The sequence below is a fragment of the Centropristis striata genome, chromosome 16 (assembly GCF_030273125.1).
Source record: "Centropristis striata isolate RG_2023a ecotype Rhode Island chromosome 16, C.striata_1.0, whole genome shotgun sequence".
Taxonomy (NCBI): Eukaryota; Metazoa; Chordata; class Actinopteri; order Perciformes; family Serranidae; genus Centropristis; species Centropristis striata.
In genome coordinates, this window is record NC_081532.1 from 25,921,577 (window position 1) to 25,948,130 (window position 26,554).

At 40.0% G+C, this 26,554-nt stretch overlaps 39 non-coding genes across 39 annotated transcripts; all 39 read right to left on the reverse strand.

Annotated features, from left to right (window-relative positions):
• Positions 1–308: 308 nt before the first annotated feature.
• On the reverse strand, positions 309–382 carry trnai-aau (transfer RNA isoleucine (anticodon AAU)). The gene has a single exon. It is a non-coding gene; the product is annotated as a tRNA-Ile (tRNA).
• Positions 383–827: 445 nt separating this feature from the next.
• On the reverse strand, positions 828–901 carry trnai-aau (transfer RNA isoleucine (anticodon AAU)). Its single transcript has one exon. It is a non-coding gene; the product is annotated as a tRNA-Ile (tRNA).
• A 331-nt stretch (positions 902–1,232) lies between these two features.
• On the reverse strand, positions 1,233–1,305 carry trnar-ucg (transfer RNA arginine (anticodon UCG)). The gene has a single exon. It is a non-coding gene; the product is annotated as a tRNA-Arg (tRNA).
• Positions 1,306–2,069: 764 nt separating this feature from the next.
• On the reverse strand, positions 2,070–2,143 carry trnai-aau (transfer RNA isoleucine (anticodon AAU)). Its single transcript has one exon. It is a non-coding gene; the product is annotated as a tRNA-Ile (tRNA).
• A 331-nt stretch (positions 2,144–2,474) lies between these two features.
• Positions 2,475–2,547, reverse strand: trnar-ucg (transfer RNA arginine (anticodon UCG)). Its single transcript has one exon. It is a non-coding gene; the product is annotated as a tRNA-Arg (tRNA).
• A 1,050-nt stretch (positions 2,548–3,597) lies between these two features.
• Positions 3,598–3,671, reverse strand: trnai-aau (transfer RNA isoleucine (anticodon AAU)). Its single transcript has one exon. It is a non-coding gene; the product is annotated as a tRNA-Ile (tRNA).
• Positions 3,672–4,002: 331 nt separating this feature from the next.
• trnar-ucg (transfer RNA arginine (anticodon UCG)) lies at positions 4,003–4,075 on the reverse strand. Its single transcript has one exon. It is a non-coding gene; the product is annotated as a tRNA-Arg (tRNA).
• Positions 4,076–5,125: 1,050 nt separating this feature from the next.
• trnai-gau (transfer RNA isoleucine (anticodon GAU)) lies at positions 5,126–5,199 on the reverse strand. The gene has a single exon. It is a non-coding gene; the product is annotated as a tRNA-Ile (tRNA).
• A 331-nt stretch (positions 5,200–5,530) lies between these two features.
• trnaq-uug (transfer RNA glutamine (anticodon UUG)) lies at positions 5,531–5,603 on the reverse strand. The gene has a single exon. It is a non-coding gene; the product is annotated as a tRNA-Gln (tRNA).
• Positions 5,604–6,653: 1,050 nt separating this feature from the next.
• Positions 6,654–6,727, reverse strand: trnai-gau (transfer RNA isoleucine (anticodon GAU)). The gene has a single exon. It is a non-coding gene; the product is annotated as a tRNA-Ile (tRNA).
• Positions 6,728–7,058: 331 nt separating this feature from the next.
• Positions 7,059–7,131, reverse strand: trnar-ucg (transfer RNA arginine (anticodon UCG)). The gene has a single exon. It is a non-coding gene; the product is annotated as a tRNA-Arg (tRNA).
• A 764-nt stretch (positions 7,132–7,895) lies between these two features.
• Positions 7,896–7,969, reverse strand: trnai-aau (transfer RNA isoleucine (anticodon AAU)). Its single transcript has one exon. It is a non-coding gene; the product is annotated as a tRNA-Ile (tRNA).
• Positions 7,970–9,136: 1,167 nt separating this feature from the next.
• trnai-aau (transfer RNA isoleucine (anticodon AAU)) lies at positions 9,137–9,210 on the reverse strand. The gene has a single exon. It is a non-coding gene; the product is annotated as a tRNA-Ile (tRNA).
• A 331-nt stretch (positions 9,211–9,541) lies between these two features.
• trnar-ucg (transfer RNA arginine (anticodon UCG)) lies at positions 9,542–9,614 on the reverse strand. Its single transcript has one exon. It is a non-coding gene; the product is annotated as a tRNA-Arg (tRNA).
• A 764-nt stretch (positions 9,615–10,378) lies between these two features.
• trnai-aau (transfer RNA isoleucine (anticodon AAU)) lies at positions 10,379–10,452 on the reverse strand. The gene has a single exon. It is a non-coding gene; the product is annotated as a tRNA-Ile (tRNA).
• Positions 10,453–10,783: 331 nt separating this feature from the next.
• Positions 10,784–10,856, reverse strand: trnar-ucg (transfer RNA arginine (anticodon UCG)). The gene has a single exon. It is a non-coding gene; the product is annotated as a tRNA-Arg (tRNA).
• A 1,050-nt stretch (positions 10,857–11,906) lies between these two features.
• trnai-aau (transfer RNA isoleucine (anticodon AAU)) lies at positions 11,907–11,980 on the reverse strand. Its single transcript has one exon. It is a non-coding gene; the product is annotated as a tRNA-Ile (tRNA).
• A 1,167-nt stretch (positions 11,981–13,147) lies between these two features.
• On the reverse strand, positions 13,148–13,221 carry trnai-aau (transfer RNA isoleucine (anticodon AAU)). The gene has a single exon. It is a non-coding gene; the product is annotated as a tRNA-Ile (tRNA).
• A 331-nt stretch (positions 13,222–13,552) lies between these two features.
• trnar-ucg (transfer RNA arginine (anticodon UCG)) lies at positions 13,553–13,625 on the reverse strand. The gene has a single exon. It is a non-coding gene; the product is annotated as a tRNA-Arg (tRNA).
• Positions 13,626–14,389: 764 nt separating this feature from the next.
• trnai-aau (transfer RNA isoleucine (anticodon AAU)) lies at positions 14,390–14,463 on the reverse strand. The gene has a single exon. It is a non-coding gene; the product is annotated as a tRNA-Ile (tRNA).
• A 331-nt stretch (positions 14,464–14,794) lies between these two features.
• trnaq-uug (transfer RNA glutamine (anticodon UUG)) lies at positions 14,795–14,867 on the reverse strand. The gene has a single exon. It is a non-coding gene; the product is annotated as a tRNA-Gln (tRNA).
• A 764-nt stretch (positions 14,868–15,631) lies between these two features.
• On the reverse strand, positions 15,632–15,705 carry trnai-aau (transfer RNA isoleucine (anticodon AAU)). The gene has a single exon. It is a non-coding gene; the product is annotated as a tRNA-Ile (tRNA).
• Positions 15,706–16,036: 331 nt separating this feature from the next.
• On the reverse strand, positions 16,037–16,109 carry trnar-ucg (transfer RNA arginine (anticodon UCG)). The gene has a single exon. It is a non-coding gene; the product is annotated as a tRNA-Arg (tRNA).
• Positions 16,110–16,501: 392 nt separating this feature from the next.
• trnai-aau (transfer RNA isoleucine (anticodon AAU)) lies at positions 16,502–16,575 on the reverse strand. Its single transcript has one exon. It is a non-coding gene; the product is annotated as a tRNA-Ile (tRNA).
• Positions 16,576–16,906: 331 nt separating this feature from the next.
• Positions 16,907–16,979, reverse strand: trnar-ucg (transfer RNA arginine (anticodon UCG)). The gene has a single exon. It is a non-coding gene; the product is annotated as a tRNA-Arg (tRNA).
• A 764-nt stretch (positions 16,980–17,743) lies between these two features.
• On the reverse strand, positions 17,744–17,817 carry trnai-aau (transfer RNA isoleucine (anticodon AAU)). The gene has a single exon. It is a non-coding gene; the product is annotated as a tRNA-Ile (tRNA).
• A 1,167-nt stretch (positions 17,818–18,984) lies between these two features.
• Positions 18,985–19,058, reverse strand: trnai-aau (transfer RNA isoleucine (anticodon AAU)). Its single transcript has one exon. It is a non-coding gene; the product is annotated as a tRNA-Ile (tRNA).
• A 331-nt stretch (positions 19,059–19,389) lies between these two features.
• On the reverse strand, positions 19,390–19,462 carry trnar-ucg (transfer RNA arginine (anticodon UCG)). Its single transcript has one exon. It is a non-coding gene; the product is annotated as a tRNA-Arg (tRNA).
• A 604-nt stretch (positions 19,463–20,066) lies between these two features.
• Positions 20,067–20,139, reverse strand: trnar-ucg (transfer RNA arginine (anticodon UCG)). The gene has a single exon. It is a non-coding gene; the product is annotated as a tRNA-Arg (tRNA).
• A 764-nt stretch (positions 20,140–20,903) lies between these two features.
• On the reverse strand, positions 20,904–20,977 carry trnai-aau (transfer RNA isoleucine (anticodon AAU)). Its single transcript has one exon. It is a non-coding gene; the product is annotated as a tRNA-Ile (tRNA).
• A 773-nt stretch (positions 20,978–21,750) lies between these two features.
• On the reverse strand, positions 21,751–21,824 carry trnai-aau (transfer RNA isoleucine (anticodon AAU)). The gene has a single exon. It is a non-coding gene; the product is annotated as a tRNA-Ile (tRNA).
• A 491-nt stretch (positions 21,825–22,315) lies between these two features.
• Positions 22,316–22,389, reverse strand: trnai-aau (transfer RNA isoleucine (anticodon AAU)). The gene has a single exon. It is a non-coding gene; the product is annotated as a tRNA-Ile (tRNA).
• A 445-nt stretch (positions 22,390–22,834) lies between these two features.
• trnai-aau (transfer RNA isoleucine (anticodon AAU)) lies at positions 22,835–22,908 on the reverse strand. Its single transcript has one exon. It is a non-coding gene; the product is annotated as a tRNA-Ile (tRNA).
• A 229-nt stretch (positions 22,909–23,137) lies between these two features.
• On the reverse strand, positions 23,138–23,209 carry trnai-aau (transfer RNA isoleucine (anticodon AAU)). Its single transcript has one exon. It is a non-coding gene; the product is annotated as a tRNA-Ile (tRNA).
• Positions 23,210–23,633: 424 nt separating this feature from the next.
• On the reverse strand, positions 23,634–23,706 carry trnar-ucg (transfer RNA arginine (anticodon UCG)). Its single transcript has one exon. It is a non-coding gene; the product is annotated as a tRNA-Arg (tRNA).
• Positions 23,707–24,470: 764 nt separating this feature from the next.
• On the reverse strand, positions 24,471–24,544 carry trnai-aau (transfer RNA isoleucine (anticodon AAU)). Its single transcript has one exon. It is a non-coding gene; the product is annotated as a tRNA-Ile (tRNA).
• A 331-nt stretch (positions 24,545–24,875) lies between these two features.
• On the reverse strand, positions 24,876–24,948 carry trnar-ucg (transfer RNA arginine (anticodon UCG)). The gene has a single exon. It is a non-coding gene; the product is annotated as a tRNA-Arg (tRNA).
• Positions 24,949–25,712: 764 nt separating this feature from the next.
• trnai-aau (transfer RNA isoleucine (anticodon AAU)) lies at positions 25,713–25,786 on the reverse strand. Its single transcript has one exon. It is a non-coding gene; the product is annotated as a tRNA-Ile (tRNA).
• Positions 25,787–26,117: 331 nt separating this feature from the next.
• trnar-ucg (transfer RNA arginine (anticodon UCG)) lies at positions 26,118–26,190 on the reverse strand. The gene has a single exon. It is a non-coding gene; the product is annotated as a tRNA-Arg (tRNA).
• Positions 26,191–26,554: the final 364 nt, after the last annotated feature.

The window sequence follows — 26,554 nt, forward strand, 5'->3', positions numbered from 1 at the left end:
CTTGACCCAAAGTATTTGTTCCTACAGAGCAAATAAACACTTTCATCTCAGGTGGTTGGCCTTTAGACAAGTGTGGCTGTAAACATTGAGCTTGAGGTTGTGACAAAGCTCCTTCACACCTTGTTTATTTGAACTAAGCTCATTGGGGAGTTAGCTAAACTTTGCCATATAGGTCAGGTTTTAGATGGCTTGTTCGCTTGTGTGGAGGGAAATTAGCTTAAATTCCAATCAGCTCACATCACATGTATAAGTAAGCTGGAAGAACATCAGCCCTCGTCAAGTACTTGTCCGTATTGACTTCAAGTTTCTGGCCAGTATGGGGATTGAACCCATGACCTTGGCGTTATTAGCACCACGCTCTGACCATCTGAGCTAACCGGCCTGTTTTTGTAGAATTTTCCATCAAAATTCTTTCCAGAATTAAACTGAATCTGAATTATTAGCACCACGCTCTGACCATCTGAGCTAACCGGCCTTGTTTTGTAGAATTTTCCATCGAAATTCTTTCCAGAAATAAACTGAATCCGAATGTATTTGTTCCTACAGAGCAAATAAACACTTTCATCTCAGGTGGTTGGCCTTTAGACAAGTGTGGCTGTAAACATTGAGCTTGAGGTTGTGACAAAGCTCCTTCACACTTTGTTTATTTGAACTAAGCTCATTGGGGAGTTAGCTAAACTTTGCCATATAGGTCAGGTTTTAGATGGCTTGTTCGCTTGTGTGGAGGGAAATTAGCTTAAATGCCAATCAGCTCACATCACATGTATAAGTAAGCTGGAAGAACATCAGCCCTCGTCAAGTACTTGTCTGTGTTGACTTCAAGTTTCTGGCCAGTATGGGGATTGAACCCATGACCTTGGCGTTATTAGCACCACGCTCTGACCATCTGAGCTAACCGGCCTTGTTTTGTAGAATTTTCCATCGAAATTCTTTCCAGAAATAAACTGAATCCGAATGTACGAAAAATAATTTTTAAATGTCAGTAAGATGTGATCACATCCCAACTTTGACCTGGTAAAGGAGGGAAAACTAAATTGTTTTACTGTTGAATTCACATGTGAACATGAATGGAGTTAATGCCAAACTTGACCCAAAGTATTTGTTCCTACAGAGCAAATAAACACTTTCATCTCAGGTGGTTGGCCTTTAGACAAGTGTGGCTGTAAACATTGAGCTTGAGGTTGTGACAAAGCTCCTTCACACCTTGTTTATTTGAACTAAGCTCTCGTTTCTAACCACGAAGGGACTCGAACCCTCAATCTTCTGATCCGAAGTCAGACGCCTTGTCCATTAGGCCACGTGGTCCCAATTAGCATATGTTATACAGTTGAAAAAACTGAATCAAATGTACAAAAATAAACAACTTTTTAAATGTCAACAAGGTGTGATAGCCATGGTCTTCCACATTCGGCCATGTATACAGAAATCAGGCTGAAGGTTTCCAACACAGAGACTGAAACATGAACATTTCTGATCTGAAGTCTGATGCCTTCATTAGGAGATGTGGTCACAGAAAACTTGATTGTTACAATTGGGGAGTTAGCTAAACTTTGCCATATAGGTCAGGTTTTAGATGTCTTGTTCGCTTGTGTGGAGGGAAATTAGCTTAAATGCCAATCAGCTCCCTTCACATGTATAAGTAAGCTGGAACAACATCAGCCCTCGTCAAGTACTTGACCAACTTTGACCTGGTTAAGGAGGGAAAGCTAAATTGTTTAACTGTTGAATTCACATGTGAACATGAATGGAGTTAATGCCAAACTTGACCCAAAGTATTTGTTCCTACAGAGCAAATAAACACTTTCATCTCAGGTGGTTGGCCTTTAGACAAGTATGGCTGTAAACATTGAGCTTGAGGTTGTGACAAAGCTCCTTCACACTTTGTTTATTTGAACTAAGCTCATTGGGGAGTTAGCTAAACTTTGCCATATAGGTCAGGTTTTAGATGGCTTGTTTGCTTGTGTGGAGGGAAATTAGCTTAAATGCCAATCAGCTCACATCACATGTATAAGTAAGCTGGAAGAACATCAGCCCTCGTCAAGTACTTGTCTGTGTTGACTTCAAGTTTCTGGCCAGTATGGGGATTGAACCCATGACCTTGGCGTTATTAGCACCACGCTCTGACCATCTGAGCTAACCGGCCTTGTTTTGTAGAATTTTCCATCGAAATTCTTTCCAGAAATAAACTGAATCCGAATGTACGAAAAATAATTTTTAAATGTCAGTAAGATGTGATCACATCCCAACTTTGACCTGGTAAAGGAGGGAAAACTAAATTGTTTTACTGTTGAATTCACATGTGAACATGAATGGAGTTAATGCCAAACTTGACCCAAAGTATTTGTTCCTACAGAGCAAATAAACACTTTCATCTCAGGTGGTTGGCCTTTAGACAAGTGTGGCTGTAAACATTGAGCTTGAGGTTGTGACAAAGCTCCTTCACACCTTGTTTATTTGAACTAAGCTCTCATTTCTAACCACGAAGGGACTCGAACCCTCAATCTTCTGATCCGAAGTCAGACGCCTTGTCCATTAGGCCACGTGGTCCCAATTAGCATATGTTATACAGTTGAAAAAACTGAATCAAATGTACAAAAATAAACAACTTTTTAAATGTCAACAAGGTGTGATAGCCATGGTCTTCCACATTCGGCCATGTATACAGAAATCAGGCTGAAGGTTTCCAACACAGAGACTGAAACATGAACATTTCTGATCTGAAGTCTGATGCCTTCATTAGGAGATGTGGTCACAGAAAACTTGATTGTTACAATTGGGGAGTTAGAATCTTCTGATTCGAAGTCAGACGCCTTGTCCATGAGGCCACGTGGTCCCAATTAGCATATGTTATACAGTTGAAAAAACTGAATCAAATGTACAAAAATAAACAACTTTTTAAATGTCAACAAGGTGTGATAGCCATGGTCTTCCACATTCGGCCATGTATACAGAAATCAGGCTGAAGGTTTCCAACACAGAGACTGAAACATGAACATTTCTGATCTGAAGTCTGATGCCTTCATTAGGAGATGTGGTCACAGAAAACTTGATTGTTACAATTGGGGAGTTAGCTAAACTTTGCCATATAGGTCAGGTTTTAGATGTCTTGTTCGCTTGTGTGGAGGGGAATTAGCTTAAATGCCAATCAGCTCACTTCACATGTATAAGTAAGCTGGAACAACATCAGCCCTCGTCAAGTACTTGACCAACTTAGACCTGGTTAAGGAGGGAAAGCTAAATTGTTTAACTGTTGAATTCACATGTGAACATGAATGGAGTTAATGCCAAACTTGACCCAAAGTATTTGTTTCAACATAGCAAATAAACACATTCATCTCAGGTGGTTGGCCTTTAGACAAGTGTGGCTGTAAACATTGAGCTTGAGGTTGTGACAAAGCTCCTTCACACTTTGTTTATTTGAACTAAGCTCATTGGGGAGTTAGCTAAACTTTGCCATATAGGTCAGGTTTTAGATGGCTTGTTCGCTTGTGTGGAGGGAAATTAGCTTAAATGCCAATCAGCTCACATCATATGTATAAGTAAGCTGGAAGAACATCAGCCCTCGTAAAGTACTTGTCTGTGTTGACTTCAAGTTTCTGGCCAGTATGGGGATTGAACCCATGACCTTGGCGTTATTAGCACCACGCTCTGACCATCTGAGCTAACCGGCCTTGTTTTGTAGAATTTTCCATCGAAATTCTTTCCAGAAATAAACTGAATCCGAATGTACGAAAAATAATTTTTAAATGTCAGTAAGATGTGATCACATCCCAACTTTGACCTGGTAAAGGAGGGAAAACTAAATTGTTTTACTGTTGAATTCACATGTGAACATGAATGGAGTTAATGCCAAACTTGACCCAAAGTATTTGTTCCTACAGAGCAAATAAACACTTTCATCTCAGGTGGTTGGCCTTTAGACAAGTGTGGCTGTAAACATTGAGCTTGAGGTTGTGACAAAGCTCCTTCACACCTTGTTTATTTGAACTAAGCTCTCGTTTCTAACCACGAAGGGACTCGAACCCTCAATCTTCTGATCCGAAGTCAGACGCCTTGTCCATTAGGCCACGTGGTCCCAATTAGCATATGTTATACAGTTGAAAAAACTGAATCAAATGTACAAAAATAAACAACTTTTTAAATGTCAACAAGGTGTGATAGCCATGGTCTTCCACATTCGGCCATGTATACAGAAATCAGGCTGAAGGTTTCCAACACAGAGACTGAAACATGAACATTTCTGATCTGAAGTCTGATGCCTTCATTAGGAGATGTGGTCACAGAAAACTTGATTGTTACAATTGGGGAGTTAGAATCTTCTGATTCGAAGTCAGACGCCTTGTCCATGAGGCCACGTGGTCCCAATTAGCATATGTTATACAGTTGAAAAAACTGAATCAAATGTACAAAAATAAACAACTTTTTAAATGTCAACAAGGTGTGATAGCCATGGTCTTCCACATTCGGCCATGTATACAGAAATCAGGCTGAAGGTTTCCAACACAGAGACTGAAACATGAACATTTCTGATCTGAAGTCTGATGCCTTCATTAGGAGATGTGGTCACAGAAAACTTGATTGTTACAATTGGGGAGTTAGCTAAACTTTGCCATATAGGTCAGGTTTTAGATGTCTTGTTCGCTTGTGTGGAGGGAAATTAGCTTAAATGCCAATCAGCTCACTTCACATGTATAAGTAAGCTGGAACAACATCAGCCCTCGTCAAGTACTTGACCAACTTAGACCTGGTTAAGGAGGGAAAGCTAAATTGTTTAACTGTTGAATTCACATGTGAACATGAATGGAGTTAATGCCAAACTTGACCCAAAGTATTTGTTTCAACAGAGCAAATAAACACTTTCATCTCAGGTGGTTGGCCTTTGGACAAGTGTGGCTGTAAACATTGAGCTTGAGGTTGTGACAAAGCTCCTTCACACTTTGTTTATTTGAACTAAGCTCATTGGGGAGTTAGCTAAACTTTGCCATATAGGTCAGGTTTTAGATGGCTTGTTCGCTTGTGTGGAGGGAAATTAGCTTAAATGCCAATCAGCTCACATCACATGTATAAGTAAGCTGGAAGAACATCAGCCCTCGTCAAGTACTTGTCTGTGTTGACTTCAAGTTTCTGGCCAGTATGGGGATTGAACCCATGACCTTGGCGTTATCAGCACCACGCTCTGACCATCTGAGCTAACCAGCCTTGTTTTGTAGAATTTTCCATCGAAATTCTTTCCAGAAATAAACTGAATCCGAATGTACGAAAAATAATTTTTAAATGTCAGTAAGATGTGATCACATCCCAACTTTGACCTGGTAAAGGAGGGAAAACTAAATTGTTTTACTGTTGAATTCACATGTGAACATGAATGGAGTTAATGCCAAACTTGACCCAAAGTATTTGTTCCTACAGAGCAAATAAACACTTTCATCTCAGGTGGTTGGCCTTTAGACAAGTGTGGCTGTAAACATTGAGCTTGACGTTGTGACAAAGCTCCTTCACACCTTGTTTATTTGAACTAAGCTCTCGTTTCTAACCACGAAGGGACTCAAACCCTCAATCTTCTGATCCAAAGTCAGACGCCTTGTCCATTAGGCCACGTGGTCCCAATTAGCATATGTTATACAGTTGAAAAAACTGAATCAAATGTACAAAAATAAACAACTTTTTAAATGTCAACAAGGTGTGATAGCCATGGTCTTCCACATTCGGCCATGTATACAGAAATCAGGCTGAAGGTTTCCAACACAGAGACTGAAACATGAACATTTCTGATCTGAAGTCTGATGCCTTCATTAGGAGATGTGGTCACAGAAAACTTGATTGTTACAATTGGGGAGTTAGAATCTTCTGATTCGAAGTCAGACGCCTTGTCCATGAGGCCACGTGGTCCCAATTAGCATATGTTATACAGTTGAAAAAACTGAATCAAATGTACAAAAATAAACAACTTTTTAAATGTCAACAAGGTGTGATAGCCATGGTCTTCCACATTCGGCCATGTATACAGAAATCAGGCTGAAGGTTTCCAACACAGAGACTGAAACATGAACATTTCTGATCTGAAGTCTGATGCCTTCATTAGGAGATGTGGTCACAGAAAACTTGATTGTTACAATTGGGGAGTTAGCTAAACTTTGCCATATAGGTCAGGTTTTAGATGTCTTGTTCGCTTGTGTGGAGGGAAATTAGCTTAAATGCCAATCAGCTCACTTCACATGTATAAGTAAGCTGGAACAACATCAGCCCTCGTCAAGTACTTGACCAACTTAGACCTGGTTAAGGAGGGAAAGCTAAATTGTTTAACTGTTGAATTCACATGTGAACATGAATGGAGTTAATGCCAAACTTGACCCAAAGTATTTGTTTCAACAGAGCAAATAAACACTTTCATCTCAGGTGGTTGGCCTTTGGACAAGTGTGGCTGTAAACATTGAGCTTGAGGTTGTGACAAAGCTCCTTCACACTTTGTTTATTTGAACTAAGCTCATTGGGGAGTTAGCTAAACTTTGCCATATAGGTCAGGTTTTAGATGGCTTGTTCGCTTGTGTGGAGGGAAATTAGCTTAAATGCCAATCAGCTCACATCACATGTATAAGTAAGCTGGAAGAACATCAGCCCTCGTCAAGTACTTGTCTGTGTTGACTTCAAGTTTCTGGCCAGTATGGGGATTGAACCCATGACCTTGGCGTTATCAGCACCACGCTCTGACCATCTGAGCTAACCGGCCTTGTTTTGTAGAATTTTCCATCGAAATTCTTTCCAGAAATAAACTGAATCCGAATGTACGAAAAATAATTTTTAAATGTCAGTAAGATGTGATCACATCCCAACTTTGACCTGGTAAAGGAGGGAAAACTAAATTGTTTTACTGTTGAATTCACATGTGAACATGAATGGAGTTAATGCCAAACTTGACCCAAAGTATTTGTTCCTACAGAGCAAATAAACACTTTCATCTCAGGTGGTTGGCCTTTAGACAAGTGTGGCTGTAAACATTGAGCTTGACGTTGTGACAAAGCTCCTTCACACCTTGTTTATTTGAACTAAGCTCTCGTTTCTAACCACGAAGGGACTCAAACCCTCAATCTTCTGATCCGAAGTCAGACGCCTTGTCCATTAGGCCACGTGGTCCCAATTAGCATATGTTATACAGTTGAAAAAACTGAATCAAATGTACAAAAATAAACAACTTTTTAAATGTCAACAAGGTGTGATAGCCATGGTCTTCCACATTCGGCCATGTATACAGAAATCAGGCTGAAGGTTTCCAACACAGAGACTGAAACATGAACATTTCTGATCTGAAGTCTGATGCCTTCATTAGGAGATGTGGTCACAGAAAACTTGATTGTTACAATTGGGGAGTTAGCTAAACTTTGCCACATAGGTCAGGTTTTAGATGTCTTGTTCGCTTGTGTGGAGGGAAATTAGCTTAAATGCCAATCAGCTCACTTCACATGTATAAGTAAGCTGGAACAACATCAGCCCTCGTCAAGTACTTGACCAACTTTGACCTGGTTAAGGAGGGAAAGCTAAATTGTTTAACTGTTGAATTCACATGTGAACAGGAATGGAGTTAATGCCAAACTTGACCCAAAGTATTTGTTCCTACAGAGCAAATAAACACTTTCATCTCAGGTGGTTGGCCTTTAGACAAGTGTGGCTGTAAACATTGAGCTTGAGGTTGTGACAAAGCTCCTTCACACTTTGTTTATTTGAACTAAGCTCATTGGGGAGTTAGCTAAACTTTGCCATATAGGTCAGATTTTAGATGGCTTGTTCGCTTGTGTGGAGGGAAATTAGCTTAAATGCCAATCAGCTCACATCACATGTATAAGTAAGCTGGAAGAACATCAGCCCTCGTCAAGTACTTGTCTGTGTAGACTTCAAGTTTCTGGCCAGTATGGGGATTGAACCCATGACCTTGGCGTTATTAGCACCACGCTCTGACCATCTGAGCTAACCGGCCTTGTTTTGTAGAATTTTCCATCGAAATTCTTTCCAGAAATAAACTGAATCCGAATGTACGAAAAATAATTTTTAAATGTCAGTAAGATGTGATCACATCCCAACTTTGACCTGGTAAAGGAGGGAAAACTAAATTGTTTTACTGTTGAATTCACATGTGAACATGAATGGAGTTAATGCCAAACTTGACCCAAAGTATTTGTTCCTACAGAGCAAATAAACACTTTCATCTCAGGTGGTTGGCCTTTAGACAAGTGTGGCTGTAAACATTGAGCTTGAGGTTGTGACAAAGCTCCTTCACACCTTGTTTATTTGAACTAAGCTCTCGTTTCTAACCACAGGGGACTCGAACCCTCAATCTTCTGATCCGAAGTCAGACGCCTTGTCCATTAGGCCACGTGGTCCCAATTAGCATATGTTATACAGTTGAAAAAACTGAATCAAATGTACAAAAATAAACAACTTTTTAAATGTCAACAAGGTGTGATAGCCATGGTCTTCCACATTCGGCCATGTATACAGAAATCAGGCTGAAGGTTTCCAACACAGAGACTGAAACATGAACATTTCTGATCTGAAGTCTGATGCCTTCATTAGGAGATGTGGTCACAGAAAACTTGATTGTTACAATTGGGGAGTTAGCTAAACTTTGCCATATAGGTCAGGTTTTAGATGTCTTGTTCGCTTGTGTGGAGGGAAATTAGCTTAAATGCCAATCAGCTCACTTCACATGTATAAGTAAGCTGGAACAACATCAGCCCTCGTCAAGTACTTGACCAACTTTGACCTGGTTAAGGAGGGAAAGCTAAATTGTTTAACTGTTGAATTCACATGTGAACATGAATGGAGTTAATGCCAAACTTGACCCAAAGTATTTGTTCCTACAGAGCAAATAAACACTTTCATCTCAGGTGGTTGGCCTTTAGACAAGTATGGCTGTAAACATTGAGCTTGAGGTTGTGACAAAGCTCCTTCACACTTTGTTTATTTGAACTAAGCTCATTGGGGAGTTAGCTAAACTTTGCCATATAGGTCAGGTTTTAGATGGCTTGTTTGCTTGTGTGGAGGGAAATTAGCTTAAATGCCAATCAGCTCACATCACATGTATAAGTAAGCTGGAAGAACATCAGCCCTCGTCAAGTACTTGTCTGTGTTGACTTCAAGTTTCTGGCCAGTATGGGGATTGAACCCATGACCTTGGCGTTATTAGCACCACTCTCTGACCATCTGAGCTAACCGGCCTTGTTTTGTAGAATTTTCCATCGAAATTCTTTCCAGAAATAAACTGAATCCGAATGTACGAAAAATAATTTTTAAATGTCAGTAAGATGTGATCACATCCCAACTTTGACTTGGTAAAGGAGGGAAAACTAAATTGTTTTACTGTTGAATTCACATGTGAACATGAATGGAGTTAATGCCAAACTTGACCCAAAGTATTTGTTCCTACAGAGCAAATAAACACTTTCATCTCAGGTGGTTGGCCTTTAGACAAGTGTGGCTGTAAACATTGAGCTTGAGGTTGTGACAAAGCTCCTTCACACCTTGTTTATTTGAACTAAGCTCTCGTTTCTAACCACGAAGGGACTCGAACCCTCAATCTTCTGATCCGAAGTCAGACGCCTTGTCCATTAGGCCACGTGGTCCCAATTAGCATATGTTATACAGTTGAAAAAACTGAATCAAATGTACAAAAATAAACAACTTTTTAAATGTCAACAAGGTGTGATAGCCATGGTCTTCCACATTCTGCCATGTATACAGAAATCAGGCTGAAGGTTTCCAACACAGAGACTGAAACATGAACATTTCTGATCTGAAGTCTGATGCCTTCATTAGGAGATGTGGTCACAGAAAACTTGATTGTTACAATTGGGGAGTTAGCTAAACTTTGCCATATAGGTCAGGTTTTAGATGTCTTGTTCGCTTGTGTGGAGGGAAATTAGCTTAAATGCCAATCAGCTCACTTCACATGTATAAGTAAGCTGGAACAACATCAGCCCTCGTCAAGTACTTGACCAACTTTGACCTGGTTAAGGAGGGAAAGCTAAATTGTTTAACTGTTGAATTCACATGTGAACATGAATGGAGTTAATGCCAAACTTGACCCAAAGTATTTGTTCCTACAGAGCAAATAAACACTTTCATCTCAGGTGGTTGGCCTTTAGACAAGTATGGCTGTAAACATTGAGCTTGAGGTTGTGACAAAGCTCCTTCACACTTTGTTTATTTGAACTAAGCTCATTGGGGAGTTAGCTAAACTTTGCCATATAGGTCAGGTTTTAGATGGCTTGTTCGCTTGTGTGGAGGGAAATTAGCTTAAATGCCAATCAGCTCACATCACATGTATAAGTAAGCTGGAAGAACATCAGCCCTCGTCAGGTACTTGACTGTGTTGACCTCAAGTGTCTGGCCAGTATGGGGATTGAACCCATGACCTTGGCGTTATTAGCACCACGCTCTGACCATCTGAGCTAACCGGCCTTGTTTTGTAGAATTTTCCATCGAAATTCTTTCCAGAAATAAACTGAATCCGAATGTACGAAAAATAATTTTTAAATGTCAGTAAGATGTGATCACATCCCAACTTTGACCTGGTAAAGGAGGGAAAACTAAATTGTTTTACTGTTGAATTCACATGTGAACATGAATGGAGTTAATGCCAAACTTGACCCAAAGTATTTGTTCCTACAGAGCAAATAAACACTTTCATCTCAGGTGGTTGGCCTTTAGACAAGTGTGGCTGTAAACATTGAGCTTGAGGTTGTGACAAAGCTCCTTCACACCTTGTTTATTTGAACTAAGCTCTCGTTTCTAACCACGAAGGGACTCGAACCCTCAATCTTCTGATCCGAAGTCAGACGCCTTGTCCATTAGGCCACGTGGTCCCAATTAGCATATGTTATACAGTTGAAAAAACTGAATCAAATGTACAAAAATAAACAACTTTTTAAATGTCAACAAGGTGTGATAGCCATGGTCTTCCACATTCGGCCATGTATACAGAAATCAGGCTGAAGGTTTCCAACACAGAGACTGAAACATGAACATTTCTGATCTGAAGTCTGATGCCTTCATTAGGAGATGTGGTCACAGAAAACTTGATTGTTACAATTGGGGAGTTAGAATCTTCTGATTCGAAGTCAGACGCCTTGTCCATGAGGCCACGTGGTCCCAATTAGCATATGTTATACAGTTGAAAAAACTGAATCAAATGTACAAAAATAAACAACTTTTTAAATGTCAACAAGGTGTGATAGCCATGGTCTTCCACATTCGGCCATGTATACAGAAATCAGGCTGAAGGTTTCCAACACAGAGACTGAAACATGAACATTTCTGATCTGAAGTCTGATGCCTTCATTAGGAGATGTGGTCACAGAAAACTTGATTGTTACAATTGGGGAGTTAGCTAAACTTTGCCATATAGGTCAGGTTTTAGATGTCTTGTTCGCTTGTGTGGAGGGAAATTAGCTTAAATGCCAATCAGCTCACTTCACATGTATAAGTAAGCTGGAACAACATCAGCCCTCGTCAAGTACTTGACCAACTTAGACCTGGTTAAGGAGGGAAAGCTAAATTGTTTAACTGTTGAATTCACATGTGAACATGAATGGAGTTAATGCCAAACTTGACCCAAAGTATTTGTTTCAACAGAGCAAATAAACACTTTCATCTCAGGTGGTTGGCCTTTGGACAAGTGTGGCTGTAAACATTGAGCTTGAGGTTGTGACAAAGCTCCTTCACACTTTGTTTATTTGAACTAAGCTCATTGGGGAGTTAGCTAAACTTTGCCATATAGGTCAGGTTTTAGATGGCTTGTTCGCTTGTGTGGAGGGAAATTAGCTTAAATGCCAATCAGCTCACATCACATGTATAAGTAAGCTGGAAGAACATCAGCCCTCGTCAAGTACTTGTCTGTGTTGACTTCAAGTTTCTGGCCAGTATGGGGATTGAACCCATGACCTTGGCGTTATTAGCACCACGCTCTGACCATCTGAGCTAACCGGCCTTGTTTTGTAGAATTTTCCATCGAAATTCTTTCCAGAAATAAACTGAATCCGAATGTACGAAAAATAATTTTTAAATGTCAGTAAGATGTGATCACATCCCAACTTTGACCTGGTAAAGGAGGGAAAACTAAATTGTTTTACTGTTGAATTCACATGTGAACATGAATGGAGTTAATGCCAAACTTGACCCAAAGTATTTGTTCCTACAGAGCAAATAAACACTTTCATCTCAGGTGGTTGGCCTTTAGACAAGTGTGGCTGTAAACATTGAGCTTGAGGTTGTGACAAAGCTCCTTCACACCTTGTTTATTTGAACTAAGCTCTCGTTTCTAACCACAGGGGACTCGAACCCTCAATCTTCTGATCCGAAGTCAGACGCCTTGTCCATTAGGCCACGTGGTCCCAATTAGCATATGTTATACAGTTGAAAAAACTGAATCAAATGTACAAAAATAAACAACTTTTTAAATGTCAACAAGGTGTGATAGCCATGGTCTTCCACATTCGGCCATGTATACAGAAATCAGGCTGAAGGTTTCCAACACAGAGACTGAAACATGAACATTTCTGATCTGAAGTCTGATGCCTTCATTAGGAGATGTGGTCACAGAAAACTTGATTGTTACAATTGGGGAGTTAGCTAAACTTTGCCATATAGGTCAGGTTTTAGATGTCTTGTTCGCTTGTGTGGAGGGAAATTAGCTTAAATGCCAATCAGCTCACTTCACATGTATAAGTAAGCTGGAACAACATCAGCCCTCGTCAAGTACTTGACCAACTTTGACCTGGTTAAGGAGGGAAAGCTAAATTGTTTAACTGTTGAATTCACATGTGAACATGAATGGAGTTAATGCCAAACTTGACCCAAAGTATTTGTTCCTACAGAGCAAATAAACACTTTCATCTCAGGTGGTTGGCCTTTAGACAAGTATGGCTGTAAACATTGAGCTTGAGGTTGTGACAAAGCTCCTTCACACTTTGTTTATTTGAACTAAGCTCATTGGGGAGTTAGCTAAACTTTGCCATATAGGTCAGGTTTTAGATGGCTTGTTTGCTTGTGTGGAGGGAAATTAGCTTAAATGCCAATCAGCTCACATCACATGTATAAGTAAGCTGGAAGAACATCAGCCCTCGTCAAGTACTTGTCTGTGTTGACTTCAAGTTTCTGGCCAGTATGGGGATTGAACCCATGACCTTGGCGTTATTAGCACCACTCTCTGACCATCTGAGCTAACCGGCCTTGTTTTGTAGAATTTTCCATCGAAATTCTTTCCAGAAATAAACTGAATCCGAATGTACGAAAAATAATTTTTAAATGTCAGTAAGATGTGATCACATCCCAACTTTGACTTGGTAAAGGAGGGAAAACTAAATTGTTTTACTGTTGAATTCACATGTGAACATGAATGGAGTTAATGCCAAACTTGACCCAAAGTATTTGTTCCTACAGAGCAAATAAACACTTTCATCTCAGGTGGTTGGCCTTTAGACAAGTGTGGCTGTAAACATTGAGCTTGACGTTGTGACAAAGCTCCTTCACACCTTGTTTATTTGAACTAAGCTCTCGTTTCTAACCACGAAGGGACTCGAACCCTCAATCTTCTGATCCGAAGTCAGACGCCTTGTCCATTAGGCCACGTGGTCCCAATTAGCATATGTTATACAGTTGAAAAAACTGAATCAAATGTACAAAAATAAACAACTTTTTAAATGTCAACAAGGTGTGATAGCCATGGTCTTCCACATTCTGCCATGTATACAGAAATCAGGCTGAAGGTTTCCAACACAGAGACTGAAACATGAACATTTCTGATCTGAAGTCTGATGCCTTCATTAGGAGATGTGGTCACAGAAAACTTGATTGTTACAATTGGGGAGTTAGCTAAACTTTGCCATATAGGTCAGGTTTTAGATGTCTTGTTCGCTTGTGTGGAGGGAAATTAGCTTAAATGCCAATCAGCTCACTTCACATGTATAAGTAAGCTGGAACAACATCAGCCCTCGTCAAGTACTTGACCAACTTTGACCTGGTTAAGGAGGGAAAGCTAAATTGTTTAACTGTTGAATTCACATGTGAACATGAATGGAGTTAATGCCAAACTTGACCCAAAGTATTTGTTCCTACAGAGCAAATAAACACTTTCATCTCAGGTGGTTGGCCTTTAGACAAGTATGGCTGTAAACATTGAGCTTGAGGTTGTGACAAAGCTCCTTCACACTTTGTTTATTTGAACTAAGCTCATTGGGGAGTTAGCTAAACTTTGCCATATAGGTCAGGTTTTAGATGGCTTGTTCGCTTGTGTGGAGGGAAATTAGCTTAAATGCCAATCAGCTCACATCACATGTATAAGTAAGCTGGAAGAACATCAGCCCTCGTCAAGTACTTGTCTGTGTTGACTTCAAGTTTCTGGCCAGTATGGGGATTGAACCCATGACCTTGGCGTTATTAGCACCACGCTCTGACCATCTGAGCTAACCGGCCTTGTTTTGTAGAATTTTCCATCGAAATTCTTTCCAGAAATAAACTGAATCCGAATGTACGAAAAATAATTTTTAAATGTCAGTAAGATGTGATCACATCCCAACTTTGACCTGGTAAAGGAGGGAAAACTAAATTGTTTTACTGTTGAATTCACATGTGAACATGAATGGAGTTAATGCCAAACTTGACCCAAAGTATTTGTTCCTACAGAGCAAATAAACACTTTCATCTCAGGTGGTTGGCCTTTAGACAAGTGTGGCTGTAAACATTGAGCTTGAGGTTGTGACAAAGCTCCTTCACACCTTGTTTATTTGAACTAAGCTCTCGTTTCTAACCACGAAGGGACTCGAACCCTCAATCTTCTGATCCAAAGTCAGACGCCTTGTCCATTAGGCCACGTGGTCCCAATTAGCATATGTTATACAGTTGAAAAAACTGAATCAAATGTACAAAAATAAACAAGTTTTTAAATGTCAACAAGGTGTGATAGCCATGGTCTTCCACATTCGGCCATGTATACAGAAATCAGGCTGAAGGTTTCCAACACAGAGACTGAAACATGAACATTTCTGATCTGAAGTCTGATGCCTTCATTAGGAGATGTGGTCACAGAAAACTTGATTGTTACAATTGGGGAGTTAGCTAAACTTTGCCATATAGGTCAGGTTTTAGATGTCTTGTTCGCTTGTGTGGAGGGAAATTAGCTTAAATGCCAATCAGCTCACTTCACATGTATAAGTAAGCTGGAACAACATCAGCCCTCGTCAAGTACTTGACCAACTTTGACCTGGTTAAGGAGGGAAAGCTAAATTGTTTAACTGTTGAATTCACATGTGAACATGAATGGAGTTAATGCCAAACTTGACCCAAAGTATTTGTTCCTACAGAGCAAATAAACACTTTCATCTCAGGTGGTTGGCCTTTAGACAAGTGTGGCTGTAAACATTGAGCTTGAGGTTGTGACAAAGCTCCTTCACACTTTGTTTATTTGAACTAAGCTCATTGGGGAGTTAGCTAAACTTTGCCATATAGGTCAGGTTTTAGATGGCTTGTTCGCTTGTGTGGAGGGAAATTAGCTTAAATGCCAATCAGCTCACATCACATGTATAAGTAAGCTGGAAGAACATCAGCCCTCGTCAAGTACTTGTCTGTGTTGACTTCAAGTTTCTGGCCAGTATGGGGATTGAACCCATGACCTTGGCGTTATTAGCACCACGCTCTGACCATCTGAGCTAACCGGCCTTGTTTTGTAGAATTTTCCATCGAAATTCTTTCCAGAAATAAACTGAATCCGAATGTACGAAAAATAATTTTTAAATGTCAGTAAGATGTGATCACATCCCAACTTTGACCTGGTAAAGGAGGGAAAACTAAATTGTTTTACTGTTGAATTCACATGTGAACATGAATGGAGTTAATGCCAAACTTGACCCAAAGTATTTGTTCCTACAGAGCAAATAAACACTTTCATCTCAGGTGGTTGGCCTTTAGACAAGTGTGGCTGTAAACATTGAGCTTGACGTTGTGACAAAGCTCCTTCACACCTTGTTTATTTGAACTAAGCTCTCGTTTCTAACCACGAAGGGACTCGAACCCTCAATCTTCTGATCCGAAGTCAGACGCCTTGTCCATGAGGCCACGTGGTCCCAATTAGCATATGTTATACAGTTGAAAAAACTGAATCAAATGTACAAAAATAAACAAGTTTTTAAATGTCAACAAGGTGTGATAGCCATGGTCTTCCACATTCGGCCATGTATACAGAAATCAGGCTGAAGGTTTCCAACACAGAGACTGAAACATGAACATTTCTGATCTGAAGTCTGATGCCTTCATTAGGAGATGTGGTCACAGAAAACTTGATTGTTACAATTGGGGAGTTAGCTAAACTTTGCCATATAGGTCAGGTTTTAGATGTCTTGTTCGCTTGTGTGGAGGGAAATTAGCTTAAATGCCAATCAGCTCACTTCACATGTATAATTAAGCTGGAACAACATCAGCCCTCGTCAAGTACTTGTCTGTGTTGACTTCAAGTTTCTGGCCAGTATGGGGATTGAACCCATGACCTTGGCGTTATTAGCACCACTCTCTGACCATCTGAGCTAACCGGCCTTGTTTTGTAGAATTTTCCATCGAAATTCTTTCCAGAAATAAACTGAATCCGAATGTACGAAAAATAATTTTTAAATGTCAGTAAGATGTGATCACATCCCAACTTTGACTTGGTAAAGGAGGGAAAACTAAATTGTTTTACTGTTGAATTCACATGTGAACATGAATGGAGTTAATGCCAAACTTGACCCAAAGTATTTGTTCCTACAGAGCAAATAAACACTTTCATCTCAGGTGGTTGGCCTTTAGACAAGTGTGGCTGTAAACATTGAGCTTGAGGTTGTGACAAAGCTCCTTCACACCTTGTTTATTTGAACTAAGCTCTCGTTTCTAACCACGAAGGGACTCGAACCCTCAATCTTCTGATCCGAAGTCAGACGCCTTGTCCATTAGGCCACTTGGTCCCAATTAGCATATGTTATACAGTTGAAAAAACTGAATCAAATGTACAAAAATAAACAACTTTTTAAATGTCAACAAGGTGTGATAGCCATGGTCTTCCACATTCGGCCATGTATACAGAAATCAGGCTGAAGGTTTCCAACACAGAGACTGAAACATGAACATTTCTGATCTGAAGTCTGATGCCTTCATTAGGAGATGTGGTCACAGAAAACTTGATTGTTACAATTGGGGAGTTAGCTAAACTTTGCCACATAGGTCAGGTTTTAGATGTCTTGTTCGCTTGTGTGGAGGGAAATTAGCTTAAATGCCAATCAGCTCACTTCACATGTATAAGTAAGCTGGAACAACATCAGCCCTCGTCAAGTACTTGACCAACTTTGACCTGGTTAAGGAGGGAAAGCTAAATTGTTTAACTGTTGAATTCACATGTGAACATGAATGGAGTTAATGCCAAACTTGACCCAAAGTATTTGTTCCTACAGAGCAAATAAACACTTTCATCTCAGGTGGTTGGCCTTTAGACAAGTGTGGCTGTAAACATTGAGCTTGAGGTTGTGACAAAGCTCCTTCACACTTTGTTTATTTGAACTAAGCTCATTGGGGAGTTAGCTAAACTTTGCCATATAGGTCAGATTTTAGATGGCTTGTTCGCTTGTGTGGAGGGAAATTAGCTTAAATGCCAATCAGCTCACATCACATGTATAAGTAAGCTGGAAGAACATCAGCCCTCGTCAAGTACTTGTCTGTGTTGACTTCAAGTTTCTGGCCAGTATGGGGATTGAACCCATGACCTTGGCGTTATTAGCACCACGCTCTGACCATCTGAGCTAACCGGCCTTGTTTTGTAGAATTTTCCATCGAAATTCTTTCCAGAAATAAACTGAATCCGAATGTACGAAAAATAATTTTTAAATGTCAGTAAGATGTGATCACATCCCAACTTTGACCTGGTAAAGGAGGGAAAACTAAATTGTTTTACTGTTGAATTCACATGTGAACATGAATGGAGTTAATGCCAAACTTGACCCAAAGTATTTGTTCCTACAGAGCAAATAAACACTTTCATCTCAGGTGGTTGGCCTTTAGACAAGTGTGGCTGTAAACATTGAGCTTGAGGTTGTGACAAAGCTCCTTCACACCTTGTTTATTTGAACTAAGCTCTCGTTTCTAACCACAGGGGACTCGAACCCTCAATCTTCTGATCCGAAGTCAGATGCCTTGTCCATTAGGCCACGTGGTCCCAATTAGCATATGTTATACAGTTGAAAAAACTGAATCAAATGTACAAAAATAAACAACTTTTTAAATGTCAACAAGGTGTGATAGCCATGGTCTTCCACATTCGGCCATGTATACAGAAATCAGGCTGAAGGTTTCCAACACAGAGACTGAAACATGAACATTTCTGATCTGAAGTCTGATGCCTTCATTAGGAGATGTGGTCACAGAAAACTTGATTGTTACAATTGGGGAGTTAGCTAAACTTTGCCATATAGGTCAGGTTTTAGATGTCTTGTTCGCTTGTGTGGAGGGAAATTAGCTTAAATGCCAATCAGCTCACTTCACATGTATAAGTAAGCTGGAACAACATCAGCCCTCGTCAAGTACTTGACCAACTTTGACCTGGTTAAGGAGGGAAAGCTAAATTGTTTAACTGTTGAATTCACATGTGAACATGAATGGAGTTAATGCCAAACTTGACCCAAAGTATTTGTTCCTACAGAGCAAATAAACACTTTCATCTCAGGTGGTTGGCCTTTAGACAAGTGTGGCTGTAAACATTGAGCTTGAGGTTGTGACAAAGCTCCTTCACACTTTGTTTATTTGAACTAAGCTCATTGGGGAGTTAGCTAAACTTTGCCATATAGGTCAGGTTTTAGATGGCTTGTTCGCTTGTGTGGAGGGAAATTAGCTTAAATGCCAATCAGCTCACATCACATGTATAAGTAAGCTGGAAGAACATCAGCCCTCGTCAAGTACTTGTCTGTGTTGACTTCAAGTTTCTGGCCAGTATGGGGATTGAACCCATGACCTTGGCGTTATTAGCACCACGCTCTGACCATCTGAGCTAACCGGCCTTGTTTTGTAGAATTTTCCATCGAAATTCTTTCCAGAAATAAACTGAATCCGAATGTACGAAAAATAATTTTTAAATGTCAGTAAGATGTGATCACATCCCAACTTTGACCTGGTAAAGGAGGGAAAACTAAATTGTTTTACTGTTGAATTCACATGTGAACATGAATGGAGTTAATGCCAAACTTGACCCAAAGTATTTGTTCCTACAGAGCAAATAAACACTTTCATCTCAGGTGGTTGGCCTTTAGACAAGTGTGGCTGTAAACATTGAGCTTGACGTTGTGACAAAGCTCCTTCACACCTTGTTTATTTGAACTAAGCTCTCGTTTCTAACCACGAAGGGACTCGAACCCTCAATCTTCTGATCCGAAGTCAGACGCCTTGTCCATGAGGCCACGTGGTCCCAATTAGCATATGTTATACAGTTGAAAAAACTGAATCAAATGTACAAAAATAAACAACTTTTTAAATGTCAACAAGGTGTGATAGCCATGGTCTTCCACATTCGGCCATGTATACAGAAATCAGGCTGAAGGTTTCCAACACAGAGACTGAAACATGAACATTTCTGATCTGAAGTCTGATGCCTTCATTAGGAGATGTGGTCACAGAAAACTTGATTGTTACAATTGGGGAGTTAGCTAAACTTTGCCATATAGGTCAGGTTTTAGATGTCTTGTTCGCTTGTGTGGAGGGAAATTAGCTTAAATGCCAATCAGCTCACTTCACATGTATAAGTAAGCTGGAACAACATCAGCCCTCGTCAAGTACTTGACCAACTTAGACCTGGTTAAGGAGGGAAAGCTAAATTGTTTAACTGTTGAATTCACATGTGAACATGAATGGAGTTAATGACAAACTTGACCCAAAGTATTTGTTCCTACAGAGCAAATAAACACTTTCATCTCAGGTGGTTGGCCTTTAGACAAGTGTGGCTGTAAACATTGAGCTTGACGTTGTGACAAAGCTCCTTCACACCTTGTTTATTTGAACTAAGCTCTCGTTTTTAACCACGAAGGGACTCGAACCCTCAATCTTCTGATCCGAAGTCAGACGCCTTGTCCATGAGGCCACGTGGTCCCAATTAGCATATGTTATACAGTTGAAAAAACTGAATCAAATGTACAAAAATAAACAAGTTTTTAAATGTCAACAAGGTGTGATAGCCATGGTCTTCCACATTCGGCCATGTATACAGAAATCAGGCTGAAGGTTTCCAACACAGAGACTGAAACATGAACATTTCTGATCTGAAGTCTGATGCCTTCATTAGGAGATGTGGTCACAGAAAACTTGATTGTTACAATTGGGGAGTTAGCTAAACTTTGCCATATAGGTCAGGTTTTAGATGTCTTGTTCGCTTGTGTGGAGGGAAATTAGCTTAAATGCCAATCAGCTCACTTCACATGTATAAGTAAGCTGGAACAACATCAGCCCTCGTCAAGTACTTGACCAACTTAGACCTGGTTAAGGAGGGAAAGCTAAATTGTTTAACTGTTGAATTCACATGTGAACATGAATGGAGTTAATGACAAACTTGACCCAAAGTATTTGTTTCAACAGAGCAAATAAACACTTTCATCTCAGGTGGTTGGCCTTTAGACAAGTGTGGCTGTAAACATTGAGCTTGAGGTTGTGACAAAGCTCCTTCACACCTTGTTTATTTGAACGAAGCTCATTGGGGAGTTAGCTAAACTTTGCCATATAGGTCAGGTTTTAGATGGCTTGTTCGCTTGTGTGGAGGGAAATTAGCTTAAATGCCAATCAGCTCACATCACATGTATAAGTAAGCTGGAAGAACATCAGCCCTCGTCAAGCACTTGTCTGTGTTGACTTCAAGTTTCTGGCCAGTATGGGGATTGAACCCATGACCTTGGCGTTATTAGCACCACGCTCTGACCATCTGAGCTAACCGGCCTTGTTTTGTAGAATTTTCCATCGAAATTCTTTCCAGAAATAAACTGAATCCGAATGTACAAAAAATAATTTTTAAATGTCAGTAAGATGTGATCACATCCCAACTTTGACCTGGTTAAGGACGGAAAGCTAAATTGTTTCACTGTTGAACTCAGAGACTGAAACATGAACATTTCTGATCTGAAGTCTGATGCCTTCATTAGGAGATGTGGTCACAGAAAACTTGATTGTTACAATTGGGGAGTTAGCTAAACTTTGCCATATAGGTCAGGTTTTAGATGTCTTGTTCGCTTGTGTGGAGGGAAATTAGCTTAAATGCCAATCAGCTCACTTCACATGTATAAGTAAGCTGGAACAACATCAGCCCTCGTCAAGTACTTGACCAACTTTGACCTGGTTAAGGAGGGAAAGCTAAATTGTTTAACTGTTGAATTCACATGTGAACATGAATGGAGTTAATGCCAAACTTGACCCAAAGTATTTGTTCCTACAGAGCAAATAAACACTTTCATCTCAGGTGGTTGGCCTTTAGACAAGTGTGGCTGTAAACATTGAGCTTGAGGTTGTGACAAAGCTCCTTCACACTTTGTTTATTTGAACTAAGCTCATTGGGGAGTTAGCTAAACTTTGCCATATAGGTCAGGTTTTAGATGGCTTGTTCGCTTGTGTGGAGGGAAATTAGCTTAAATGCCAATCAGCTCACATCACATGTATAAGTAAGCTGGAAGAACATCAGCCCTCGTCAAGTACTTGTCTGTGTTGACATCAAGTTTCTGGCCAGTATGGGGATTGAACCCATGACCTTGGCGTTATTAGCACCACGCTCTGACCATATGAGCTAACCGGCCTTGTTTTGTAGAATTTTCCATCGAAATTCTTTCCAGAAATAAACTGAATCCGAATGTACGAAAAATAATTTTTAAATGTCAGTAAGATGTGATCACATCCCAACTTTGACCTGGTAAAGGAGGGAAAACTAAATTGTTTTACTGTTGAATTCACATGTGGACATGAATGGAGTTAATGCCAAACTTGACCCAAAGTATTTGTTCCTACAGAGCAAATAAACACTTTCATCTCTGGTGGTTGGCCTTTAGAAAAGTGTGGCTGTAAACATTGAGCTTGAGGTTGTGACAAAGCTCCTTCACACCTTGTTTATTTGAACTAAGCTCATTGCGGAGTTAGCTAAACTTTGCCATATAGGTCAGGTTTTAGATGGCTTGTTCGCTTGTGTGGAGGGAAATTAGCTTAAATTCCAATCAGCTCACATCACATGTATAAGTAAGCTGGAAGAACATCAGCCCTCGTCAAGTACTTGTCCGTATTGACTTCAAGTTTCTGGCCAGTATGGGGATTGAACCCATGACCTTGGCGTTATTAGCACCACGCTCTGACCATCTGAGCTAACCGGCCTGTTTTTGTAGAATTTTCCATCAAAATTCTTTCCAGAATTAAACTGAATCTGAATTATTAGCACCACGCTCTGACCATCTGAGCTAACCGACCTTGTTTTGTAGAATTTTCCATCGAAATTCTTTCCAGAAATAAACTGAATCCGAATGTATTTGTTCCTACAGAGCAAATAAACACTTTCATCTCAGGTGGTTGGCCTTTAGACAAGTGTGGCTGTAAACATTGAGCTTGAGGTTGTGACAAAGCTCCTTCACACCTTGTTTATTTGAACAAAGCTCATTGGGGAGTTAGCTCAACTTTGCCATATAGGTCAGGTTTTAGATGGCTTGTTCGCTTGTGTAGAGGGAAATTAGTTTAAATTCCAATCAGCTCACATCACATGTATAAGTAAGCTGGAAGAACATCTGCCCTTCTCAAGTACTTGTCTGTCTTGACTTCAAGTTTCAGGCCAGTATGGGGATTGATCCCATGACCTTGGCATTATTAGCACCACGCTCTGACCATCTGAGCTAACCGGCCTGTTCTTGTAGAATTTTCTATCAAAATTCTTTCCAGAATTAAACTGAATCTGAATGTACGAAAAATAATTTGTGATCGCAGAAACTTGATTGTTACAATTGGGGAGTTAGCTAAACTTTTTTTTCTTTTTTTTTTTTTTTTTCTTAGCAGACGCTTTTATCCAAAGCGACTTACAGGAAGAGTAAAAGCAAACAATCAAGGTATAGTGCAATAAGAGCTATTAGTGCTTTGCCATATGGGGATTGAACCCATGACCTTGGCGTTATTAGCACCACACTCTGACCATCTGAGCTAACCTGCCTGCTTTTGTAGAATTTTCCATCAAAATTCTTTCCAGAATTAAACTGAATCTGAATTATTAGCACCACGCTCTGACCATCAGAGCTAACCGGCCTTGTTTTGTAGAATTTTCCATCGAAATTCTTTCCAGAAATAAACTGAATCCGAATGTACGAAAAATAATTTTTAAATGTCAGTAAGATGTGATCACATCCCAACTTTGACCTGGTAAAGGAGGGAAAACTAAATTGTTTTACTGTTGAATTCACATGTGAACATGAATGGAGTTAATGCCAAACTTGACCCAAAGTATTTGTTCCTACAGAGCAAATAAACACTTTCATCTCAGGTGGTTGGCCTTTAGACAAGTGTGGCTGTAAACATTGAGCTTGAGGTTGTGACAAAGCTCCTTCACACCTTGTTTATTTGAACTAAGCTCTCGTTTCTAACCATGAAGGGACTCGAACCCTCAATCTTCTGATCCGAAGTCAGACGCCTTGTCCATTAGGCCACGTGGTCCCAATTAGCATATGTTATACAGTTGAAAAAACTGAATCAAATGTACAAAAATAAACAACTTTTTAAATGTCAACAAGGTGTGATAGCCATGGTCTTCCACATTCGGCCATGTATACAGAAATCAGGCTGAAGGTTTCCAACACAGAGACTGAAACATGAACATTTCTGATCTGAAGTCTGATGCCTTCATTAGGAGATGTGGTCACAGAAAACTTGATTGTTACAATTGGGGAGTTAGCTAAACTTTGCCATATAGGTCAGGTTTTAGATGTCTTGTTCGCTTGTGTGGAGGGAAATTAGCTTAAATGCCAATCAGCTCACTTCACATGTATAAGTAAGCTGGAACAACATCAGCCCTCGTCAAGTACTTGACCAACTTTGACCTGGTTAAGGAGGGAAAGCTAAATTGTTTAACTGTTGAATTCACATGTGAACATGAATGGAGTTAATGCCAAACTTGACCCAAAGTATTTGTTCCTACAGAGCAAATAAACACTTTCATCTCAGGTGGTTGGCCTTTAGACAAGTGTGGCTGTAAACATTGAGCTTGAGGTTGTGACAAAGCTCCTTCACACTTTGTTTATTTGAACTAAGCTCATTGGGGAGTTAGCTAAACTTTGCCATATAGGTCAGGTTTTAGATGGCTTGTTCGCTTGTGTGGAGGGAAATTAGCTTAAATGCCAATCAGCTCACATCACATGTATAAGTAAGCTGGAAGAACATCAGCCCTCGTCAAGTACTTGTCTGTGTTGACTTCAAGTTTCTGGCCAGTATGGGGATTGAACCCATGCCCTTGGCGTTATTAGCACCACGCTCTGACCATCTGAGCTAACCCGCCTTGTTTTGTAGAATTTTCCATCGAAATTCTTTCCAGAAATAAACTGAATCCGAATGTACGAAAAATAATTTTTAAATGTCAGTAAGATGTGATCACATCCCAACTTTGACCTGGTAAAGGAGGGAAAACTAAATTGTTTTACTGTTGAATTCACATGTGAACATGAATGGAGTTAATGCCAAACTTGACCCAAAGTATTTGTTCCTACAGAGCAAATAAACACTTTCATCTCAGGTGGTTGGCCTTTAGACAAGTGTGGCTGTAAACATTGAGCTTGAGGTTGTGACAAAGCTCCTTCACACCTTGTTTATTTGAACTAAGCTCTCGTTTCTAACCATGAAGGGACTCGAACCCTCAATCTTCTGATCCGAAGTCAGACGCCTTGTCCATTAGGCCACGTGGTCCCAATTAGCATATGTTATACAGTTGAAAAAACTGAATCAAATGTACAAAAATAAACAACTTTTTAAATGTCAACAAGGTGTGATAGCCATGGTCTTCCACATTCGGCCATGTATACAGAAATCAGGCTGAAGGTTTCCAACACAGAGACTGAAACATGAACATTTCTGATCTGAAGTCTGATGCCTTCATTAGGAGATGTGGTCACAGAAAACTTGATTGTTACAATTGGGGAGTTAGCTAAACTTTGCCATATAGGTCAGGTTTTAGATGTCTTGTTCGCTTGTGTGGAGGGAAATTAGCTTAAATGCCAATCAGCTCACTTCACATGTATAAGTAAGCTGGAACAACATCAGCCCTCGTCAAGTACTTGACCAACTTTGACCTGGTTAAGGAGGGAAAGCTAAATTGTTTAACTGTTGAATTCACATGTGAACATGAATGGAGTTAATGCCAAACTTGACCCAAAGTATTTGTTCCTACAGAGCAAATAAACACTTTCATCTCAGGTGGTTGGCCTTTAGACAAGTGTGGCTGTAAACATTGAGCTTGAGGTTGTGACAAAGCTCCTTCACACTTTGTTTATTTGAACTAAGCTCATTGGGGAGTTAGCTAAACTTTGCCATATAGGTCAGGTTTTAGATGGCTTGTTCGCTTGTGTGGAGGGAAATTAGCTTAAATGCCAATCAGCTCACATCACATGTATAAGTAAGCTGGAAGAACATCAGCCCTCGTCAAGTACTTGTCTGTGTTGACTTCAAGTTTCTGGCCAGTATGGGGATTGAACCCATGCCCTTGGCGTTATTAGCACCACGCTCTGACCATCTGAGCTAACCGGCCTTGTTTTGTAGAATTTTCCATCGAAATTCTTTCCAGAAATAAACTGAATCCGAATGTACGAAAAATAATTTTTAAATGTCAGTAAGATGTGATCACATCCCAACTTTGACCTGGTAAAGGAGGGAAAACTAAATTGTTTTACTGTTGAATTCACATGTGAACATGAATGGAGTTAATGCCAAACTTGACCCAAAGTATTTGTTCCTACAGAGCAAATAAACACTTTCATCTCAGGTGGTTGGCCTTTAGACAAGTGTGGCTGTAAACATTGAGCTTGACGTTGTGACAAAGCTCCTTCACACCTTGTTTATTTGAACTAAGCTCTCGTTTCTAACCACGAAGGGACTCGAACCCTCAATCTTCTGATCCGAAGTCAGACGCCTTGTCCATTAGGCCACGTGGTCCCAATTAGCATATGTTATACAGTTGAAAAAACTGAATCAAATGTACAAAAATAAACAACTTTTTAAATGTCAACAAGGTGTGATAGCCATGGTCTTCCACATTCGGCCATGTATACAGAAATCAGGCTGAAGGTTTCCAACACAGAGACTGAAACATGAACATTTCTGATCTGAAGTCTGATGCCTTCATTAGGAGATGTGGTCACAGAAAACTTGATTGTTACAATTGGGGAGTTAGCTAAACTTTGCCATATAGGTCAGGTTTTAGATGTCTTGTTCGCTTGTGTGGAGGGAAATTAGCTTAAATGCCAATCAGCTCACTTCACATGTATAAGTAAGCTGGAACAACATCAGCCCTCGTCAA